The 18,910-nt window shown below is 46.9% G+C and overlaps 1 protein-coding gene across 1 annotated transcript in view; it reads right to left on the bottom strand.

Annotated features, from left to right (window-relative positions):
* Positions 1 to 18,910, bottom strand: part of LOC144129010 (uncharacterized) — a 45,235-nt gene that overhangs the window by 7,458 nt on the left and 18,867 nt on the right. The gene's annotated exons all lie outside the window — the stretch shown is intronic.

Raw genomic sequence — 18,910 nt, 5'->3', positions numbered from 1 at the left:
TCGTTGCCTAGACTTGAAACTACCGAAAAGGAGAGCTGATGTCAAAAAATGTCTGCAATGAATTGAAACTGAATTTTTATACAGTCGGAGCCTGCTCAATCGATCTCGAAGGGGATCGCAAAATATTTCGGTGTATCCATGCTTCGATATTTAAAAGATGACAATGGATGAGCTTATCTACAGACTAGAAGCAAGAGTACATTGCACCCACGCTAATAAAGCGCTCCTTGCAGTGACGCGCTGCTTGCCGGTGTACTGGCAGAGCACCTGCATAACCTGCTTCGCACCTAAGCCGCAGGGGACAGTTGTTTGGAACTGCGTATAAGATGTCTAACCCTGTTACCAGTACACAGTATATAGAATAATCGTTCGGTAAATTGAAGGTGCAGTTGGATTCCGCAAAGCCTTCGTCAGCGAAGACATGGTAGCATGTCAGGCGAGAGCCGCTCCTAAACATTAGTTAGGATGGCTTCACCGCACGGCGTGAACAGGCGTTGAAAAGGAGTACTAGAGACCGAAAGCCACCCTCTACCCCCCCCCCCCCCCCTCCTTCCACCTCGACACACATTTTCACAGCTGTCAGCAGGTGCCCAAGAACGCGCAGCCGACTCATTCCCGCGCTGGAAAAAAAATTATCGAAAAGCGTCTTTCGGAGGAGCGCCACTTGCAGGGGCCCGGTGCGCTGTTCGATATATCGAACGACCAGAGAAATTAGACTTAGATGTGATGTGCGACTTTCCTATACCTGTACACGGGATTTTCAAGGAGATAATTTGTCTGTTACAGCGAATAATACTAAATATCCGGATTAGAGATATCCGTGCTCGATTGAACATTCCTTCCTGAATTCTATTCTCTGAAAGAGCGCATTCGAACCGAACCGAATGTGGACCGGCGCGACCAAAGTGAAATGCTCTTGAATTCATTGACTGAGCTTGAGAAAAGAAAGCTAGCTTGTAGTAAACTGTTATTTTACACTGCATTTCAAACTTGTCAGTTTTTCATACCTAAGACTTATTTCACCTCGATAAGCGATGTGTCGATCACTCTATTCGAAATTCTGGTGAAATATGTCCCCTGTTTATGTGAGTCATCGAGGCTTGTATGATGTACGAGAATACAAGATGGGTCTTTATTGTCTTATTCTTACCTTTATGATATTTACTAAATCAAACCCGCGTTCACTGCTTCGCGATTTACAGGAATCTGACAGAGAAGCATTCTGCATGACATGGCTTTCTTTTTTGCATTACAGAATTCTCGTTAGTTATGCGAGTTTCTCACGTGAAACTTTTGTGGATACTGAATCAGTCGTTTCCCACGTACTCCTAGCGTTTCCTTCCTTCGCTTGCAATGTCTGCGTGCTGCCGTCTTTGCGGTCAGCAGAAAGTCCATTCTTGCTTCGCAAAAAGGTGTTGCAACATTTTACAGCGATGCTGTAGGTGTCCCTGTAAACACCGAGCGAACACAAATACCGGGAGGCGGGAGTGAAAGAGGAAAGAAAGAAAGGTGTACTGTAGTGGAGGGCTCCGGAATAATTTCGACCACCTGGGGATCTTTAACGTGCACTGACAACGCAAAGCACACAGGCCCCTTTTGCGTTTCACTTCCATCGAAGCGCGGCTGCCGCGGTAGGGTTCGAACCCGGGTATTCTGGCTCAGTAGCCGAGCGCGCATTAAATTAGTATTTAACTGCTGGGATGCGCTACAGCTGGAATCAAGGCCAGAAGAACGTTGCAGGGAGCACGCAGAGTTCTTCCATGCATAAAGACTTTCCAAATTACAATATAGGGAGCGAGTGACAAGCAACTGAAAGCATTCTGGAAGCCAGCAAGCACTTCCTTAAGGGCTATATAAAGAACCGCTGTCACACTGCTCTTCAAGTAGGTCACGGCGGCATTCGAACGCAAAGCCCAATGCGAGTACTCAACTCTGTTGCCTAGTAGTTCTCGGTGCTACCATGTTGAAAACGGCTGAAAACCGCACGAATGATGCGAATGAAGCGCGAAATAAACTCCCAGGACGATTACGAGTCCTCAACGCGAATGTTCAGCGTTAGCTGGCGTGGAAAAGGCGAGGAATTTCAGCAAACAGGGTTTAGTTGACGGAGAGTGCGTGCAAACCATACATACGAGAGATGAATTTGGAAATTCGTCAATAGATGATTTTCCCGATAACTTTCAGACTTAAGAAGTCACAGCAAAAAAGAAAAGTGCACAATATAAAACACACACCTCTCTGTTAGCCGCTGACTAGCTAGCCGGGAAGAATAAAAAACGAAACGCACCGCGTCGTCTACACGAGCCGTCCTGTCATCGTCTCGTGTTTGGGATCGACTCCGAAAAACGAACCATTCCTCATTCGCTTCGGCCGAAGAACACGAAACTTGCGCGCGGCACCGTTCTGAGAGTCTTTTCTTCCTTTGTCGGCGCATTCCCCTGCTCCCCTTCGGCGGCACTCCTCGCGCTCTCCCACGATGTAGGCTAGCTGCGTCGCGGCAGAGGGGATGTGTTTTTCTGAGGACGACCTGCTTGGTAAAACCGTGACACAGCTCACACTGCAAAAGACGTCTGACACAGGCGAGAGGCAAGTACAGATGTCTGCACACCTGAGCGCTCGAACGACGCACTGGGGACCATGGTGGCATCATTTACGAGTGGACTCAAAACAACATCTTACCGCGCATGCGCGTTTGCATGGATCGTGGTTTGCTTCCCGTGTCTCACAAAACATTATCAAGCCCTGCAGGCAGTGACGAATGCCCAGGTGTATGGACGTCTGTACCTGCACACGTGTGTTTTGGGTGTCTTTTGTCCGGCTTTCCTTCATCAGGCAAAAAAAAAGTGACAGCTAGCCCTCGGTAGCGCTATCTTTTTCATTGAACAACAGGTGAAAGAAGGAGTTTTGGAGAGAGAGTGTTGCCTGGCTGATTGTGCAAAAACCCCACCGCCATCAGTAACCTGTGGCAGAAACGCAGCACGCAAACGAAGTCACCACCCCTCCTGGAGCAATAGGCCGCCGGCATCCCACCGCCACGTACCTTAAAGCGCGACTAAGGTGTCTTGTCCACTTACCCAGGGAGCCAGTCATGCCCCTTTCATTTCCTCAAAACAAACCTTCCGCTGGTTTTGAGCAAAGACAATATGCATAACTCTCTCACTTTGCAGGCGGACGCCACCACCTATACTCAAAGCGCAATTGAGGTGTCCACTGACCCAGTGAGCCAGTTACACTCGCTCTTGCATTTCCACATCATAAGAACCCCTTAGGTACCCGCATAATTTTCTCGCTCGTGGCCTAGGACGCCACACGCCGCGTATACCACCGAGAAAGCCCGTCACACACCCGTGTTGACAGCACGGACGAAGGTGTTGACGGGAGACAAAACACTGCAGAGGAACTCGGGACTGTCTGGCAAACGTGGGCCCTCAGATTAACCCAAATCAGCGGTCGTCGAAAATCAGAATCCCCGCCGCGCTCAATTAAAAAATTTTGGGAATATAAAAGGCGCGGAGATTTAGGCACCTGCGGGGCAACCTACGACGCCGTAGGATTTTCTCGCGGCTGCAATATTCCCAGATAAATCTCTTTGCCTCTCGCGTCACAACGAAGTGATAAGGCAGTGTGCGGGCAGCTGGGAGCACGAACAAACAAACGTTACAAATCTTCGCGGTTATATATGTAGCTATTGACAAGAAATGACCACCGTCGGAGTGCCGTGCCTGGCGGTGAACAGAAACCGACGTTTAAAGGCGGAAACCTGTAATGGCTCATACTCGCGGCCACGAGCCTGTCCGTCTGAAGTCACGCTCTTGAGCAACTGGATAAGACGAAAAATCCTTGTGCACGGCGGGATTCGAACCACCATCCTTCCGTTCCACAGCCGAGTGTGCTAACGACTACGCTACTTCATGCCAACGCGTACGTGGTTCTTCTTGTCTAGAGTAAATGTGTGGGCTGGGCAACGTTATTTTTCTTTCTTTTTCTTTGCTCACACTAATATATGTCTAGCGTAAAGTTACTGGCACGGGCAGGGACACTTTATTCTTCGTTCGTTTTTATAGTACCACAATTTTGTCTAGCGTAAGGACGCTGGAGAGTGTTTGCGGAAAGGCGTCGAATCACACGGATGTCTCCCAAACGCCCTCCAGTGTCACCAGCATTTAACATTCACAAACAATTGAGAACTTGATTAACATCTTCATCGGCACACCTCAACGGCACAAGAAACAACACCGCGCTAAAGGCTTTCGCCTCGCCACACTTTAGGTCAGCGATGTGCACCCCTGAATTTTTGGTTACCCTCGCTCAGTGCCTACACGGAGGGAGTTCGGCTTCCAGCATGAGCTCGCGAGTTCTATCCCGTTCTCGGCGGGCGCCTTTCGTTGGAAGCGAGACGTAAACATGGCCGCTTGAACTGTGCGATGACAGTGCAGATTAAACAAACCCAGGCTGTCGAAATTAATCTGGAACCTCCACTACGGCGTCTCTAATGGCCACGGAGGGTGTAGCTTTTGCAAGTAAACAAAATCCGTAATTAGTGCATCAAAAATTGCTATTGACAGAAAAACAATTGCGGGAGCCTTTCAAACAGCATCCATTTGCATCGCGAACTGCTTTACTTTTCCATGTTAATCCAGCGTGGCGTAGAGAAGAACAGATAAATTAGTACCTTCAGAACATGTTCAAGGGTATACGGGTCACGTTGATACAGAGCAGTGCACTCGCCTTCAAGGCTTCTTGTGAGGTGCGTTCAAGAATTCCTCAAGAGAATGTACGGCATTTTTGACGGAAGAGGGACCTGCATTCGTATCCGTATTTCTGAGCTGCCTGGCCAAAAATACTACCTAGTGGCATTTTATATATCTCACAGCCTGCGTGGGGCATAAACGAACTGCATTCTAAAAACGTATACATTCTAGATTAAACACAGGAAGTACGTACAAGCCACGCACTACGCCAACGTTCTCTTTCGTCCTCTATTCCCTATACTTTTATATTCGCCACTTTTTAGTTTTTCCTGCCCCGAGCAGGTATTGACCGGTGCGCGATCCGCTATCATTTCTCGCAGCTCTCCACTTTGTCTCATAAATATTCAAGCAATTTTTTTCTCTTCATTTTCGCTGCGTGTCGTCCTTACGCTATGAGTTAAACTACCCCTGGAATGAATGACGTAAACAGTTTCACTACACGCGTCCCTCACGCTTTTACGTTGAACGGAGAAGGCCGCGGTCCTATCTTTAGCTCCTGTGAATGCATGCAGCGAATGTTTCCTCTCTCGTGGGTTGTAATGCGCCCATTAGAGGTCCTCGCGTTCCGTGCACCAGCTCAGTGTGTGCACAAGAGTCAACCGCTGCATGTGCGGCATTGACGCCCGGAATGGGCCTTCGGTGTACATTAGCGGGCTGGACGTCGTCTTGAGCACCGTTACACTCGTCAGGAGCCAGCAGAAGAAATAAATGAAAGTTGGTTTTGAGAAAAGGAAACGGCACAGTAAGTGTTGCAATTATCTCGCTGGACACCCGAACCGCGTAAGGGAAGGGAGGAAGGGGGCAGTGAAAGAAGAATGGAAGAAAGGTGCAGTAGTGGAGGGCTCCGGAATAATTTCGACCACCTGGGGATCTTTAATGTGTACTGACATCGCACAGCACACGGGTGCTTTAGCGTTTCGCCTCCATCGAAACGCAGCCACCGCGGTCGGGTTCAAACCCGGGAACTCCAGATCAGTAGCCGAGCGCCTTAACCACTGCATGAGCCACCGCGGCGAGTACATCACACGGGCGCCTTTTGCATTTCGAATCCATCGAAGTGCTGCCGCCGCGGTCGGATTCGAACCTGGGTACTCCGGCTCAGTTGTGAAAATTTGTGAAAACAAAACATTTCGACAGATTTGCCTGTCTGGTTGGGTTTAAAGACTTATAATAAACTGCACATCTCCAACCAAAGTTTTTTTTTAATTTTAACCCAACGTTTCGAAGCCGACTCGGCTCCTTCATCAGGGGTGACTGAGGGCAGTAGCTAGCGTAGTTTAAGTATGAAGGGAAGGAGGGGGTCAAAGGAACGACAGCTGTGATGCAAAAGGCGTGGGGAAGGGGGTGATGAGGAGGGGGTTAAGGCTGTTAGTCACGTTGTCGCACTGCGGGGAGGCGGTGAATAGCGACTTTTTTTCGTTGAATTGAAGAGCGAAGTCCCTGGGCATATACTGGGGTCAGATTTCCTCTTGTGCGGTTGATGTTGTTCGGGGTGGTTTGGATGTGCCAGGATTCCAGAAAGAGCCTTTTGTGGCAATTTGTTTCGGTTCAGAGGATGCGGGTTTCTTCGAAGTTGATTCTATGGGCGAAGTCCTCGGCATGTTCGGCTACTGGATTGCACTCTTTTGCGAAGTTGTGGATGTCGTTTTTATGTTGCCGAATTTTTCTTTGAATTTTTTTGTTTCGCCGATGTAGCGTCTGTCACAGTCAGCGCAAGGAATTTTGTAGACAATGCTTTGGGCTGATTCTATCCGCAGCCGGTCTTTGGGAACAGGTAGGCAAAGCGCAACATTGTTTGTGGGCTTGTGCGGAACGTGGAGACCTCCTTTTTTAGGATTCGGGCGATGGTTTTGCTGACACACGCTTCGGTGACCGCAAGCGCCACCACCCGGGGCGAAGGAACAACAACGGCAACAGCAGCAGCAACAACCGAAGGGCGGAGATAAGTTGAGCTGGGGAGCAGGCCCTCACAGTCACAGTTTCCCCACTCGGATAACAATAATAATAACAATGAACACAGACAGCTAAGGGAGGAAAACAAAGCCCTGAGGCGCGAGCTAGAACAGGGAAGGAAAAGAGCAGAGCAGCTTGAATAGCGCATAAAACAATTAATTAGGGAGCTACGAGAACAGAAGACAGGTAGTCCACGTAGGCCGCAAACCCCAACATCCATGGAGCAACAGCCACAACCAACGGTAACACTCGAAATTCAAATGCAATCCTTCATGCAAAAGGTACCGGAGCAAATGAACCTAATGCAACAGCGAATGGCAATGCAAGACCAGAGCTTTCGCAATTACATCAAAAATCAAAATACGCAGAAGATAACAAACGAGGCTAGAGATAGACTAAGACGAAAAAAGATTCGGTGCAGAAAACCATTGTACGATACAAATCAATGACAAATCATCATGGCTAGACAAGACACACTACAGGTTTGGCAATGGAACGGCAGAGGCTATCGTAACAAACCAGGCCTACTGCAGCAATTCATAAACACACAGCAAAACTCTCCTGACATAATCGCGCTTCAGGAGACAAACACCGTGCCGACGCTCAAGAGATACACATATCAAGAAAAAGCACGCACGGCTACCTTAATCAGTAAAAAATTAGTCACCATAGCACACGACAAAATTTCGGCTAAGCGAATAGACCACGTTGTGACAGAAATAATCCCAAAAAAGCAAAGGAAAGAGAAAAGTACTTTCACAGTAAATCTATACAGCCCGCCAAGGCAAAGAGATGGCGATTTCCAGAAATTATTCACTGGCGCCAGCAAATTACCAAATCCAACACCATACTAATCGCAGTCGGCTTCAACGCCCGCGGGTAGAGCTGAGCTGGGGTTACAAAAAAGATAATAAGAACAAAACGCAGGTCAGCGATGCAGCGGAAAGCACAGGCTGAACGCTCCTGACAGACGAAAACCAGCCGACGCGCCTAGGAAATAGCGTTAGCCCCGATACATGCCCAGACCTGACATACGTCAAAGGAGGGAGGCAAGTCGCGTGGGAGAACCTGCTGGAGAACCTGGGTAGCGATCACTACATAATAAGAACGCAAGTGCCAGCAGAAAACATCACACGCAAGATAGGAGTAGCCCAAATAAAAGCCTGGAACGCCTTCCGGAAGGAATGCAAGCCAATGGAGGGGGGATAACCTTAATAAATAGAAGAATGGAGCAAGCACCTCAAAGACATTCAGCAGCAATACACCCAAGAGGTGGAAGGAACAGAGCAGACACCGGAAGTGGATTCCCGGCTCCTCAAGCTATGGGAGGCAAGACGGGGCCTCACTTAAAGGTGGAAAAAGCAGAAGCTGAACAAGAAACCCAAGAAGAAGATAGCAGAGATAACCAAGTAGGCAGAGTAGTATGCGATCCAACTAGCAAGGCAGAACTGGCAGCAATTTAGCGACTCGCTAAACAAGACTCTCAGCACTGGGAAAACCTAGCGCATCCTCAAGGCCCTGATGGATCCAACAAAGACCAAATCAGAAAGTAACAAGGCCATCCAAAAACAGGTACACCATTTCGAAGGAACAGATGAGGAACTGTTAGAGAAGTCCGCATAAAGTGTTACGGGCAAGACCAACCCGAGGCGTACACGGGAAGATACCGAGGCAACGAAAACCGACACCTGAACAGACCCATCACCAGGGACGAGGTTTTCGCCGCAATCGGGGCATCAACCCGGAACACGGCGCCAGGCGCGGATAAAATCAAGAACGCACTACTCCACAAACTGAGTGATGAGGCAGTCACGCAGATGACAGACTTCCTCAATAAACACTAGGAAGCGGACACAGTGCCGGAGGAGTGGAAGCACGCGGAAGTAGTGATGATTCCCAAGCCAGGAAAAAAAACTACAAGCTGAAAACCTGCGACCGATATCACTCACCTCGTGCATAAGAAAGTTATATGAACGACTCGTAAAAAGGAGGCTACAGCAACATATGGAAGACGAGAACCTGTACCCCCACAGCATGTTCGGTTTCCGCACTAAACTATCAACCCAAGACGTCCTACTACAAATCAAAGAATAAGTACTCAGCAACATCCCATACAACGGAGAAAACGTAATAATGGCTTTGGATGTAAAAGGAGCGTTTGACAACGTTAGCCATGCGGCCATCCTCACGGCACTGGACAACCTGGATTGCGGACGGCGAATCCACGGCTACGTAAAAGCGTCCCTGTCTAACAGAACAGCCACGTTGGGATTAGATCTGCGCTCCGAAAACTTCCACACAACCAACAAAGGAACCCCGCAGGGATCCGATATCTCATCAATCCTATTGAACATAGCTAGGATTAAATTGGCCCAGAAGCTGGAGAAGTTCGAAGGCATACAACACACCATCTATGCCGACGAAATCACCGCCTGGACCAACCACGGCTCCCTCAGACACAAACTCCAAGCTGCAGCAAAATGCGTGGAAGATTACGTCAAGGCCTCGCCTGCTCGAAGGAGAATACCGAGCTCCTGAGAGTCAGTCGAGGAAAACGAAACGAAGAAACCCTCAACGTTACCCTAGAGGGTCAACGGATACCAGAGAAGGAAGCCATCAGAATCTTGGGATTGTTGGTGCAAAGCAACCAGCGATGCACACACACCATCAACCTTCTGAAGCAAGCGAGCACGCAGGTGGCTCGCATGATCAACCGCGTGTCACAGAAACGAAGCGGCATGAGGGAGGAAGATACGCTCAAGCTGGTTAGGAGCCTCGTAATCAGCCGAATCAAGTACTCCCTCCCCTACTACAGCAACAACAAAGGTGAAAGAGAACAAACAGATTGACGCCATCATACGCAAAGCACACAAGACGGTGCTGCACCTCCCAAACAATACCTCAACGGAGAAGCTGCTGGCCCTCAGGCTACACAATACCTTCGAGGAGTTGAAGGAGGCGCAACTGGGATCACAGCTACTCCGGCTCCAGCAGACTGCCACCGGCAGAAATCTCCTGGCCATACTGGGCTATCAAGAATCAATCAGAGAGGAACAAAAACGGCGAACCTACCGGATGGGTTCCGCAGCTCTATCAAAGTAGGACCGCTCCCAAAAAACATTGACCCAAATTTACATACGGCCAGGCGAAACGCCAGGGCAAAATTTCTAGAGAAAAACCTAGCAACCAAAGCAAACACGGTCTACACGGACGCCGCAGTGTATCCTTGGAAACGAGGAACGACAGAGCAAAAGGTCGTAGCGACAGTGATAGGCTCGGATTTTAAGGAAATCACTTGTGCGTCGGCAAGGGATTGTACGGCAGCCGAGGGGGAAGAGATGGCTGTTGCTCTAGCAGCCGCGGAGGGCTACCGCACAAATACATTCCTTGTATTAAATGCATCCCTTGTACCGAGGCGGCTCACATCATTTACACTCAGCGGGGTTCTTGCGAGTGTGTCGTCGCGTAGCACTCGTGAAACGGCTAAGCTGCGTGAGTTTGCACGCCTGGCAAGCAATGCAGTAAAACTAAAACTGTCATTGGGCTGCAATTGAAAAAAAAAATAATGTGTATTAGCTCAGCTAATCCAGGGTATACAAAGCGAAAGATGTCAGCGTTCACTGTGTTCATTGACATTGGCGTTGACAATGTTCTACACGGCGATGGCTATGATTAAAGGAAGGGCGCATAACTGACTCCCTGGATATGCGGACGCCTCATTTGCACTTAGATACACGTGGCGGTGGTGAGAGAGAGAGAGATGTGGCCTGAATGCATTAGCGCTGCCAAGCGTTGTGGCTGACATGCGGCACTGAAGCAATAGCTAGGCCGCAGCGTTCATTTGGAGATCCATCTCTCGCGATCAACCATTAACTGCATGCTGCCTCCTAGGGTGGCAGAGAGGGCGCGCTGCCTATCCAGTGCGCGGAACGCAATTAAAGCAGGCTTTTGCAGTTCGACACCAACGCCACGTACATGAAACACGTACATGAAAACGAGATTGAGGTCTCCACTGACCCACAGAGCGGGTTGTGCGTCTTTCCTTTCGTGAAAATGAGCGGCCTTTGCAATGTTGTCAACGCCAATGCACTGTATGAACGCCGTCGGCTCACTTGGTTTGTTTGGATTTTGAGGTAAGGAAATGGCACAGTAACTACCTATATCGGTGGACACCCACACCGTGCCGTAAAAAAGGGATAGAGGAGGGAGCGAAAGAAGAAAGCGAAAACTGAAAATTGAAAGTTGAATTTTGAGGAAAGGCGCGGCGCTGCGCAGCGGCTGAACACCTGTGGCTCGGTGCTACTAGTGGCGCATGCGCAGTAGTGACTAGGAAGAGAGAGAGAGAGAGAAATGTCTGCAGGGATGCGCGCGTTGTGACGTCATGTGCCTGCACGGAGTACCGCCATGGCGAAATTGCAAGTTCGCGGCCAGTAAAGCTTTCGCTTAAAAAAAATGTACGCACGATTGCGTAGCCTGCGCTTTCCCAATGCCTGCTTGTTCTCTACACATAAGCAGGCTGGCTTTAAAGCTGGCAGAAAAACACCTTCGCAGGTTTAGTCAGTGCTCATATTGACATGCGCTCACGAGTTTACGCTGAAACCCAGATACTGCACGAAAGCTGGTCGTGTTCAGGCGCAAGAGCGTTTGCGAAGTCTGGCCGCCCAGGAAATAACCAGGTTCGCGCCGGCTAGGTTATTGAATCTGCGCTTTAAGCTACAGGCGGGCACTAAGCGTTTCGCAACCTGGAATCGCTGTGCAAAAAACAACGATAGAGGCGTGGGCGAAGGAAGGCGGGGAGGTTGGTCCGGTCAGAGTTGGAGCTGATTACAACAGGTTTGCGCGTTATTAAAGAGTCTCTCTCTCTCTCTGACACACATTGGTTAGCAGAAGCGCACACAACCTCGCTTCTAAGCACGTTCTTTTTTTATGCCCTCTTCTGTCTCCCAAAACTATCTGCCTTCCGCGCTTGCCCGCAGGTCAGAAGCCGCTCAGACGGGCGCCTCACTGCAGGAAGTGTCGAAAGGCGCGACGGCTGCGAAGTGCATGCCGATCACGCGGCGACGTATTGTGCGCCTTTTCTCGCGTAGCTGCCCGCCGTCGACTACGGGGCGCCTTCGCGGCTTTAAAACTAAGAAGCAGCCTTTTAATGTTTTGTTAGCTGCACGCTGAAAAAAGCAGGCTAATTTCTTAAATAACCCACTGAAACGTGCGAGAAAATCTTACTATCAGCAAGAAATATGTAAAAATGATAACACTAAAAGCAGTGGAAATTTTTGAGTGACTTCCTCAGATTACTCAGCCCGAACAGCCCCCTTACTGAAATTAATTTCAATGGTATACTCCACACTTAGCCATTCGATATAGCGAATTGCTTTAATGACTTCCTTTCTCCGCCTCATAATAGTCCTCCACTTAGTTCCGAAATAAACATAAAGCGCTCGAAACAATCTTTTTCTCTTTTTCTTTTTCCTGTTTCCCCTCCTGAAATCGAAATGCTGATTACTGGCCTCAAGGACACTAGCGCTGGATTAGATAAGATATCCTCCCGCCACCTTAAACTTGTAGCCAATCTGGTTTCTGAACCACTTTGTCATGTTATTAATCTCATCCTAAAGACAGGTGTTTTTTCTGCTTGCCTCAAAACAGCTAAGGTAATCCCAGTGTTCAAGAAAGGAGACAGACGATTAATTTCTAACTATCGACACATATCTATTTTATCTTCTCTTAGTAAGATAATTGAGAAATTGATAGTTCAACGCTTAAACAATTACCTAGATAATTTAAGATCATTTCCCCCCATCTGTTTGGTTTTCGGTTTGGCAGCTCGACTAACTTAGCTCTCCTCTCTCCGACTGATTTTACCAAGCAAGGTATTGATAATGGCAAATTTGTTGGCTCTGTCTTTTTTGATTTCACAAAAGCTTTTGACATGATTATTCACACCATATTGCTTTAAAAAACTTGAGTTCTATGGAATTACAGGTCCCGTGTCGCGACTGATGAAAAGCTATTTGCAAGATCGCCAACAAATAATCAATATTGGTGTAAGATTCTCACAAGCTAAAACTATTAACCAAGGTGACCCTCAGGGCTCCATTTTAGGTTTCTTACTATTCATGCTATACATTAATAACCTTCCTAATTCTATTAGCACATCTCACTGTGTCTTATATGCTGATTACACTTGTGTCATCTAATACGGCCATAGATGATCTGACTCTCAAATTGAATGCCGTTCTAAGTAATGTAGCCAGATGGTGTACCGATAATCAGCTAGTGATTAGTCCTACTAAAACGAAATTCATAGTCTTGAAAAGTAGCCAGAAAATTCTTTCGTGTCCTCCTACGAAACCCTTTGTTGTTGTAATGTGCCGGCTTCTGATAACACCAACTTTCTGAGTGTTATTCTTGATTCAGCTCTTAAATTTTCCGTCCATACCGCTCATCAAAGAAAAATCTATATTTGGCATCAGAGCGCTAATTAGGGCGCGTCTGTGTTTTCCATGCAGCCTATTCCTATCTTTATATTATGCCTTCATACATAGTCGGATCACTTATAGGAAGATTGCATGGGGAAATACTTATCATTGTCATTTATCATGTCTGCCACACTTACAAAACCAGGACATCCGCATTATTACCCGTAGCCTTTTCTCTACTAATGCTCGTTCTTTATTGCATGAGCACAATGTTTTACCAGCCCACCAGCTTTTCCAGTATCACCTTGGTATCATGTTTCTTAAATTACTACATGCACCCTTCATTTTCAGTTTGTAGACACCATTCTCCTCATCAATCACAACCCTGCCCGATTTGCAGCAAAAAGCAATTTTCTGCTCCCCAAAGCCCATACAAATTATGGCAAAACGACGTCGTCTATTTAAGCAGTTTCATTTTAGAATACATTGCCGCCCACTCTAAGAACATTAATTTCCTTGCTGTGTTCAAGAAAAACCTCAAGGTATTTTTGTTGGAATGCTGATGTTTTATTCTCTTTTTAAGTATATTACCTGCATTTCGTGCTTTTATAATGTTTTTGTGGTGAAGTATTCATTTGTTATTTTCTATATTTTATAATTATGCGCTAACTGTTGCTGCATTTATTTCTTGTATTATTGAGCTATCGAGGGTCCTGGTATAGTCTTTGACTATCGGACCCTCGTCTGTACGCTTATCATCTTTTGTATACATTTGGGGACCAATAAATTTTTCTTCCAAAAAAGGATTGTTTTCTTTAAAAAATGTTTTCGCCACGTCGCTAACTACATGACAGGGTAACGTTTAATAAAATGTTAATGCGACATTTGTTTTCTATGAAAAATGCAGCGTAATGAGGTCAACAGTTGGAAAGTATTTAGACACGAACAACGGTTAGACAACTTCTCCAGATTGAAATTGAACACTAGCTAAAGATACATTGCAAACATGATAAAAGTGCAAAGGTTGAAAGCCGAATTTATTCTGTTGTTTGGTAAGGAAACGACCCATTGAGAAAACTAAACGCATGGGCAAACAAATCTGTGAACGCAGTGCAATGTAGCAGTCACATCTTTGCTACACATCCATCAATCAAAAACGCTAACTCCTTCATGGATAACAAAAGCACAACAAAATATTGCTCATTGTGACGTTTAATTTAGTAGGTACCCTTTGCCACCCATTCATGCCTGCTCTTCCTGCAGATAAATGAAAAGCCACGAAAAAGCAGCGAGCAGCCATAATTCCTGCAGTGACAAGAAGGATGTGCACCATCGATGCTGTTCCTTCATCTTTAGTAGGAAATAAAAGCAGTTTTTTCTGGAAATACTCTGAAACCATGAATTTTCAATCCATCTTTTACTTAGCTTGCACTGACACAATCTATCGTGTACTTGGCAGCTTTGACAAACAAGTGGGACAGCTGATAGCCACAGAAGACTGTAGAAAGATGCTAACTTGCAAAATATCAATGCTTGGAAAGAAAAAGTTGACAAAGAAATGAGCAGTTCCTTATTTGCACGATATTTTATATGTTACTAAGAATGTCGCTAAGATATGGCATGAACATTATTTTTTTCTGTTCAGTTACAAACTTTCTAGCCTGTGCTAGCATATTACTGCGATGTAAATAATGAAACATGCCAGCACTGTACAACATGCTGTAAGACTTACAAAATACTCCCCCTACGAGGCTACAACATGCCTCTTACATGCGGTAAAGTTTGTATCTACCAAACTAGCTAGTGCGTAAGATGAGACACCAAGCCTCTGACAACTGAAGATGTGTACCTCCCATGTAATTAGAGTGATTGGAGATGCTCTTTTTTGATGGCATTTCAGTTGCTGGGTGTGGAAGGACCAGATATGAAGGGGAACTAGACACCAGCTTCTTAAGCAACATCACAATTAGCAATGTGCCTTAGCTTTCCTTCTGTCCAAAAAGGTGTTTCATTTTCCCTGTTCTGTGTTCATATAACTGCTTGCATTTGCTCATTTGGCTTACTTGGAAGTACTTTCATCGGATAAAAACTAGTTTTAACTCTTGCCTCAGTCCTCTGCGCCATCTTAATTTTTTGCTAGTGTTCACCTTAAGTCGTGTACAAACTCACGCAGATCTCTGCTTTTCCACGTTTCCAACTGTCACATCTTCTCTGCCTTCGTCGTGTCCATCGCTGCTTCCGACGCCTTCAAGTCTGCTGTATATAATCATCTTAATTAATCTGCCTATTACACATGTATTTTTGTTAGCGACCCACTCCTCTCTCCGACGCCGATCGGCCCTGAGAGTAAATAAGTAAAATGTAGTGTTAGCTTGGTCTGAGCAAGCACGCATTATGTTCGGTTTAGTTTACCATGTTGACCAGTAGACAGTGGAGAGAAATATGCTGCTAAGTTGAGCTTGACACGCCTCTCGCCCCTACACTGGAATGCAGCAGGCACCAAGGCATACGTAACCACTAACCACAACTGAAAGGACCAAGTGTGAAGTAATTCAGTAACGTTCCTCCCATTTATCACGGTGCATACTCACTGCTTAGTAATTTATTACCCCATTAGACATTCTGCAAGGAGAGTGTACAATTATGTGTTTTGTTTGAACATGGCACCACAGTACAATGACAATCATTAACCTTGTGCCAACACAACAGCAAATAAATTTCTGCCCAATAAACGCATTGCTTACAGTGCAACCATGAGGCGAGAATGGGCCACCCAGGCACATATTTAGAAAGTAAGCTCAAAATAATGATGACATTTGAGCAGCCGCTCATTCACGCCACCCCCTCCCTCAAAACAAAAAATGAAAAAGGGTGCTTTCAGACAGTACGTTTTAACAATGCGGCTGTAATATTTGCGACAGTTCAACTACGTGTGAAATGCAGATATAAATAATTAACGGCTATGCATGCGGTAGAATGCGAGTCGCCAGGGCGCGGGCAAACAGTAATCGTCTTCAGGTATTCACTGGTAATACGTGCTGAGGGCCGCTGCTCGACGAATACCACTCATGGCCACGTTCACACCCAACAAGCTTGTAACAAACATCACAAAAGTGTTTATCATGATGCAGCAGCAGCAGCTCATCAGTGCTATCGGCCAGTGCTGAATTTGTTGGCGTGATAAACGCTATCATCCACCAAAACACGTGTCGACTGTTCCTTGCGAGGGAGAGCAGCTTTTCCGTCGGCTTCAAGTCTCCTTTTTCATTCAGGGCCACTGGCATTGTAACGCACATTCTGCATAATTGTAGTACAATGCATCGATGCTGCACGGGACAGCAAGCGGTTGTACACTCCAGTGCAGCGTTCTGGCCGTACGCATATACACACACTAACGGCAATACAACGCGCAGGACGCACGCAGCGAACACGGAAGAACAAAAACCATCCCAAAGCACCTGTTCAACCACCTCTACCAGTGCCTCATTGCTCACATGGTTGCATTCCGACTGCAGGCTTGGCTAGCGCTTCGACTTGCCCGGCGTTATTTCGACGGCAGTGACTGCTGTAGCCAGGTCAAAATAACGCAAGCGTTATTTCAGCCTATGACGTCGCATCCGGTTTGAAGAAAATACGTCACGTCCGGCAACTTTTTTGCTGTTTGAGTCATGTTTGAGCCGAGCCAAACATTGCTTTCAGTAGCACTATGGCCGGTCGGCGGGAAGGGCGTGCGATCGTGTTGCACGTGAGTAATTTGTTCTTTCTATCTTTTGGTATGCACATACTGAGCGATTGCCTGTTATCTGACACTCGGCATTTCGTAGTCAACTTCCTTGCGCTCGAATATTTTGTGTTAGCAGATAACCCAGGACAAGCACGGGGCCCCTTGCCCGCCAGTGGACCCAAAGGCTCGAAGGGAAAGACTCATCTTTTTTACCGTAAGTTCTGCTCAAAAGCTCTGTGCAGGTCTACGGAAAAGAGCAAGCGCTGAGCGTGTTTTTATACCTTTTGTCAACTCAGCCCAACGTAAGTCATGGTCATGTAAAACACGCATAATTACCGGCTTTTGCGTGCTCCCGAAAAAAGGCGGGAAACTTTTGACAACAGTCCAGTTGAACCACGACCGGCTTTATTACTAAGAAAGCCAGTCGTGAGTTGAACTAACCGTTTGCGCGATGAGTTTTGTACACGGTCCGATTTTTTGTGGCCCCGCGGCTGGGAAAGTCTGTTGAGTGTTGACTTAATTGCACTTTACAATTGTGTGCTCCTGTTACAATTCTCTCTCTAAAACAGGTGCAAAAATTGCGGTGAGATAAGCGATTAGGCTTTGGTGTCTGCAGAACGAAACATGTTCTTCTTTTAAATTCATATTTATTTCAGAAAACAGCACATGAAAAACTGGCAGGCAGTTTTCTGGTATGCACGGGCCTTCCCGATTCTTGCTTCGAGTCTGGCGTTCACTTGCGGGCGCAGAGGCTGAACAAATGGGACGTTAAAATGCTGAGGCAGCAAAGGCTTTAAGGCGCCACAAGGTGAGCCCTCCACTTTCTGTGATAATTTTAAAATGAGTGATGTGCCACCTGCACCGAACATCGGTTTTAAGTGGGGAAGGTGTTTGGACTTAGGTGGCCAACTAGCATGGAGCGCATGAGGCAACTGTACAAGCAAGATTCCTTTTAAGGCCTCTAATCTTAAGACCTTTTTACAGCTGATGCTGTAAAGAGGCCTTAAAGAGATGAACACTGGGAACAATGTGCTTGATCTCCTTTGACTGTTTGGAAGCTTGTGAGGTGCATAAAGCTCACAAGGCACTGTTGCAGTGTGTGACAGGTCATTATGGTTAATTAGAACAAGACATATTACAGCACAATGGGACAGAGAAAAGGAGCACACAGGACGAGCGCTTATCCTGTGTGCTCCTTTTCTTTGTCCCGTTGTGCTGCGCTATGTCTTCTAATATGCTATACCAACAAGCCCAAACTAGCACTTGGTTAAGATTGTGGTCATGACAGGTTTCTTTGATTTGGCTGCAATCTCTGCACTAGTTCTGTGAAGTTCCGCGGGGGTGGCGGCAGCGTCAGTTCAGACAGTTCAAATAAAGCTTGACACTGGCCACTGCCAAAACGAACGGTCGAGTGTAGGCCCGATTGTCTGATAGCCTTGCTGTCGTCACGAAATTGCAGCCAACTGCATGCCGCCGACACCAACGACCACCGATATCCTGAAACACTTGGAAGAATTTTCAAGCAGCAAATCGCAAAGAAGTCTTACCATGAACCTGCTCTAGGAAATCGTCGTTTCACAGAAAAAAAAAATCGTTGCATGTATACACACAGGCGACTTATGAATTAGCGCTGAAATGTTGCCCATGCGACTCGACTCGACCGCTTAGGTTTTCATTACGATGCCTCAAACAGTCACTCAACTCCTCCATGTGTAGGTCGAAGCAGCAGAGAAGGTATGGCACGTGTTATTTAATGAAATTATGGAAGTTATTTGCTGAAAGGATGTGGGTTTAACGTCCTAAAGTGACTCAGGCTATGAGGGACGCCGTAGTAAAGGGCTCCAAAAATTTTGACCACCTGGAGTGCTTTAAGAGAGCTGCTGACAAAAAGGACATGGGTTCGATCCCGCCCGCGGGGGTCGAATTTTGATGGAGGCAAAATTCTAGGGGCCCGTGTACAGTGCGATGTCAGTGCACGTTAAAGAACCCCAGGTGGTCGAAAATTTCCGGAGCCCTTCACTACAGTGTTCCTCAGAGCCTTAGTCGCTTTGGGACGTTAAACC

The sequence above is a fragment of the Amblyomma americanum genome, chromosome 1 (genome assembly GCF_052857255.1).
Source record: "Amblyomma americanum isolate KBUSLIRL-KWMA chromosome 1, ASM5285725v1, whole genome shotgun sequence".
Lineage (NCBI taxonomy): Eukaryota > Metazoa > Arthropoda > Arachnida > Ixodida > Ixodidae > Amblyomma > Amblyomma americanum.
This window is presented reverse-complemented; position numbering and strand designations above follow the sequence as displayed.